Here is a 5,702-nt window from a genome sequence, read left to right on the forward strand (position 1 = left end):
CACTGGCTCATCTTATTTTTTCTTAACTATACATTTATATTTTCAAGGTTGCTAATAATTATATTAACATCAGCTAATCTTTACTTTATGGAACAATCTCCAATTCTTTACATCTCTGAAACGAACAAGGTCCTGTGCCACCTGTTACTTTATAAGGTGCTTATACAGGCTTCTGGCTTTTTCCTCAATTACATTTCCATTTATAATTATGCATGGCCTATGTATAACCTCATACCACAAGTTTTAAAGTTTTTATCTTATTTAATGGTCACTTTTTGTACTGGAAGAACTAATTGCTAAATTGGTTTCTTTAATTGGATTTTTTTTGTTGTTTTCATACATAATGTATGGTGAACTCATTCATAGAACCACTGCGTTTGATTTGTGTGCTCTAATTTATCTATAACTTGTTTTCTTGCTAAGGAGCTGTTGTGTTTTTTTAGACTGCTCCGTTTTCTTTTTATTTCTATCAATAAGGCTAGCTCTTGGTATTCTTTAAGATTTTCCACAGAGACAATACTTTATTCACTTCACAAGACATTAAAAACATTGAGGAAAGTTGACAAATGAAACCTGGAAATCAGGATGTTCAAGTGAGGTATGGATACTTTGGATTGACAGCAAGGCTCACTCTGCTACACCAGCTGCTAAGTACACATGATTCAAATTTGTAACTCAGAAAAATATGCTTTAGTTTCATAGACTTTTTAAATTGGAAGTGTCAATTACTCAAATGCCATGAGCAGACTATAATTATAATTACAACTCATATCATCAGATTTGGCAGTCACTGGGAGTGAGCAAATAACACTTTTGGAGCCATTGTCAATAGTCAATACCTAGGGTCTGTTCTAATTGAGAATTAGTTTCCTTTTCATATTTAAAGAGGAAGAAAAAAAATGTGTCCTCTAATCTAAAATCTTGAAAGAGACACTGTGACCACTTTTCAAAATCTAGTTCTGGGAGTAAAAATGAAAGTATTTTAAAGTTCACACTGCACTAATTATAGATGCAACTTTGAAACTTCTCCTTCTCTTAGATTTGACAAACGTTACCTAGTGTTTTCATAATGACATAACAGTTTTGTGTAGTACACAATCAAAATGTCATTATAACATAGTACCCAACCACTGAACACGCTGTTCTTTGCCAGAGAATCTTTTCTTAGTACATGTGTTTCAAAAGCACTTACTCTGTAAATGAAAGATTAAGGTTTAGCTGACCTAGATTGAGCTGTAGGGATTTAAAATCCTGGGATCAATCATCCTGGGTCTACCTCAGTTCAATTATTTTTTCAATTATTTGAATGACTCAGTGGATTCATTCCAGTTTTCTGGACAAAAAAAATATATTTCATGCTTGCTTTAAAAAAAAAAAATCCAAAATGAAAACAAACAAAACACGGTGAAATCAGCAAGCATGATTAGATGATCCTCCTTTGAATATGATACCATAAGGAGCTTTTTTATATTCTGTTGAGAGAAACTGGAAATTCTCTTGCCGTCTCAACTGGAAATTGACAGAGAAGTATCAAACAGATGTATAGTGTTATTTAGAAATAAATCTGTCTTCACAGAAACATATTTTAAGCTATGACTTGTGTATGATGGTACTTAACTTCTCTTGTTCTTAAGCCCTGAGATGAATGGAAATTCTCTTATCCCTTATTTATGAAGAACCAACAACAGAGAGACCCAACATAGGCAGAGCGATTGCATTTCTCTTTTAAGTCCTATAATTAACTAAATAACAAACATGAAACCTTTGAGGAGTCCCCAGTAAATATGGATTTTTTAAAATGGAATCCTACATAGAGAAGTACTTTTTTAAAAAGTTTGCATGATGTCCAATTTTGCTTGTTTTTTAGGACAAAACAATTATTGAAATTATTTTTGCAATTTTAAAGACTCAATTTCCATTGGAAATAGAAAATACAATTTAACTTAAGAACACTTTGGCTCCAAAAGAAAACCAGTCTTATGTAGCAATTTGATTGCATATTAAGATACATGATTAAAATATACAATGATAACAATTTTCAAAATACACCTATTTTTCCAGCAGATTTCATTTGAAATTTTACTGTATGTTGTTAAAAGTTTAAAATAGAAACAATGTAATTAAAATTTAAGGTTATAGTTTTAAAAAATTCATTCAATAATTTACACAGAAAAGAAATAGTACAGACTTCTTTTTTTCACCATAGTGGAATAATAGAACTAAATTTACTCTCTCACATTAAACAACTAGAAGACAAGACAAAATATATGAAACATCAGTTTTTCAGGCAGTGCCCAAAAGATAGCACAGAATATTCATCCTGAGATAAGGAAAACAAAGTACATGAGTATTACGACTGTCTCAACTCTTGGCCAGGAGTTTCCAAGAGGAAATAAAGTTAAGAGAAACCTCAACAATGCTCAAAGGCCTTGGAAGTCGAAAAGACAGAGTTTGAGGAAACTAACTACCTAGAAAAATTTGCAGGGCGAAATACTAGATATGAGGAAGCAGCACGGACATACAGCTCCAAATATCTGCATAAGATCCCCTAGAACAGGGTTCCCCAGCCCCAGGCTGCAGACCAGTACCAGTCTGTGGCCTATTAGGATCAGGCTGCACAGCAGGAGGTGAGCGGCAGGTGAGCGAGCAAAGCTTCAGCTGTGTTTGCACCCGCTCCCCAGCGCTAGCATCACTGCCTCAGCTCCACCTCAGATCATCAGGCATTAGATTCTCATAGGAGCAACAGTTCCTGGTGCCAAAAACGTTGGGGACTGCTGCATAGAGGTTCTAGTGGAGTACTGCTCTGCACATACATGTGAGGAAATTACTGAAATGAAGAAATGGACCACAGAAAAGAGTAGACCGAGACAATCTTTGGTGCGCACGTGAGGCTGGGAATAATCCATTTACCACCAGCCAAAATGGAAACATCTCCAAATATATAGCACATTGGGTAGAATCCTCAGCAGTATACTGACTTAGTGGTAGAACAAAATTATACTCCATTAGAGGCTTTTCTAAACTTGCTCTCAAAAAATATTAAAAACAAATCTTAAATTTTAAAATGATTCTATTGAAGTTAGTTGCATCCCCAAATAAAGCCAAACATATTTAATTGCTAGGCATGCAAGTATATTGAGAAATATGGTCCATAAGAACTAGATGAGTTGATCATAGAAATAGACCCAGAAATTACCCAGATGACAGAATTTGCAGAAAAGAATGTGAAAACAACAATTATAAGTATAGTCCATATGTTCAAGAAGGTAATGTAAAATGAACAATATGGAGAGAGAAATAGGATATAAAAAAGACCCAAATGAATTTCTGGAGAAGAAAATATATAATATTTGAGGTGAAAAATGTACTCAAATATTTTGATTAATAACAGGTTCAATGTTGCAGAAAATTATTTGAAATTGAAGACAGCAATGGAAAATATATGAAATTAATTATAAGGAGGAAAAAACTTTAGGTATTTCTCTATAAATATAATTTCCATTTTTCTCAAAATGGAGCTTTTGACTTCTATTAAGCAGTGGGGATCCCAAGGTTTTACTTTCTGACTAATAAAAGAAATATCGATCAACTGTTTTGCCAGTTAAAAGGAGATTCCTTTGCTTTAGAAGGAGACCATGTTGACATCTCATAAAATAAAGTCTACAAGGTACATAGTCTTCCATCCTTGTCAAAGATAACACCCTCAGAAAATAATTTGGAGTTAATTTCAAGCCATAGAACAATGGGGGGTAAAGTATCCAATGTACTATCCCATTAAATATAGATTTTAGCCTATATAATTCCATAAAAAATCAATGTTACCAAACTATCAGTGTAGCCATTCTTTTCAATGACAGGTCTGAAGATGATTTGGCAAAAAAGATTAAAAAGCAATATTTTAAAATATATATTTTAAAAATCTGAGCAATATGATCGAGTATCTACCTTTGAACAATTTTAAGTCTTCACATACTTGTTCACACAAACTAACTAGTTACTCTTCTCTTCTGGCCTCTTTGGTCTCAACTGCAGAAGTGAGAAGAGGAAGGGAATGTCGTTATTCGGAAAGTGTCGAAATAAGACAGACACATTATGCCGCCACTGTGACTCAAGGCCCAGCAGCTTCAGTAGTCTACCTGTGGCAAATGTGGCTACCCTGCAGGTGTAAGAGAAAGTGTAACTGGAGTGCCGAGGCTAAATGACGAAATGCCACCGGGACTAGTCAAATGAGGCCCCTAAAAATTGCTTATTGCAGATTCAGGCATGGATTCAGTGAAGGAACAACACCTAAACCCATGAGGGCAGCTCTTGCAGCGTCCAGTTTGTCTTAAGAATTTCAGTGATTAGTTGTACAATACATGTTCCGGTTTAAAAAGAAAGTGTACTCATATATATAAAATAAATGCACTTATCTAGTGTGTCTGTTAGATATTAGCCAGTTAATTTTTTAAGGATATATACTATGCTGATTCAGGTTTAAGTTTTGAAAGACTTGATTTTAATATTTACCTTTAAGGTAATTCATTTTTTTAAGTTACTGCAGGTTCATTTTAATTAATGCTTGTTGTTGATATGTGTTAGGAAGATTCCCTCTTGATGTCTACATAGTGGTCAAGGAAGAGAGTAGGAATATTTGAAATCAGTTCATCTGCAAGCTAGTTAAAAGAAATGGGACTACAACACGGCCATGTTTTATTTCATTGAAAAATATTGCCTTGTTCACCTAAGGACCCTCCAAACCTATGCTGGTAATCTCCACAGTGTTACAGTGCAGGTTATTTTAAGAAACATTAGCCTTTGTTCTGTACAAGGTCAATGTTTCTCACGTGTCCTTGGATTACTAGCACCAGAATCACCTGGGGAGCCTGTCAAAAATGCTGATTCTTAGTCAGAATACCAGACATATTGAATAAAAATCTTCGAAGAGCTTTGCGGAATCTGCATTTTAAATATGTTTTTCAAATGAGTCTTATGAACAGACTTTAAGAAGAGACTTTAGCAACAACTGATTCTTAAATGCTTCCATATTTTGGCTATTATAAAGAACGCTGCTATGAATATAGGGAGTACATTTATCTTTTTGAAGTAGTGTTTTCATTTTCTTTAGGTACTCGAAAGTGGAATTGCTGGGTCATATATTAGTTCTATTTTTAACTTTTTGATAAACCTTTATACTGTTTTCCACAGTTGCTGCACCAATTTGTAATCCCACCAACAGTAGATGAGAGTTCCCTTTTCTTGTTCTGGGTCACTTTAATAACCTTTTAGAAATTAAGTAATTAACTTTAGTGTTCTTTTTGAATCACAGGACTCTTCTGCCTTTCCATTTAACTCTGCATTTTCCAGAGGTTTTGCTCTTGAAGTGACAGTATTTGTCTCCATTATTTGCCATTTGTTTGTAATTGCAGTAATGAAGTATAATCATAGTTGCTGGGGTTTCCGGTGGTTTTGTCATATGTTTGCCAGTGTTGAGAATATAGATAAGGAGTGAGCTCACCAGTAAGTTCTGGTTCTAACTCTACTTAAAGGTAACCATGGAAATTAAAAAGCTGTTTTTTCATATGCCTTTCTGTGCCTTAAGCCTTGTATTAAAATCATCCAAATTAGTTAACTATTATTCTTATTATTGGTGAATGCTTATTTAGATTTACTAATAATTTTACAATATCTTGCTTCACCATTGCATACCATTCCTTCCTTCT

The 5,702-nt window shown here is 34.1% G+C and overlaps 1 pseudogene; it reads left to right on the plus strand.

Annotated features, from left to right (window-relative positions):
- Positions 1 to 4,331, plus strand: part of LOC102883560 — a 43,695-nt pseudogene extending 39,364 nt beyond the window's left edge.
- The last annotated feature ends 1,371 nt before the right edge of the window (positions 4,332 to 5,702 follow it).

Source organism: Pteropus alecto, unplaced genomic scaffold (assembly GCF_000325575.1).
Source record: "Pteropus alecto unplaced genomic scaffold, ASM32557v1 scaffold21, whole genome shotgun sequence".
NCBI classification, from domain to species: domain Eukaryota; kingdom Metazoa; phylum Chordata; class Mammalia; order Chiroptera; family Pteropodidae; genus Pteropus; species Pteropus alecto.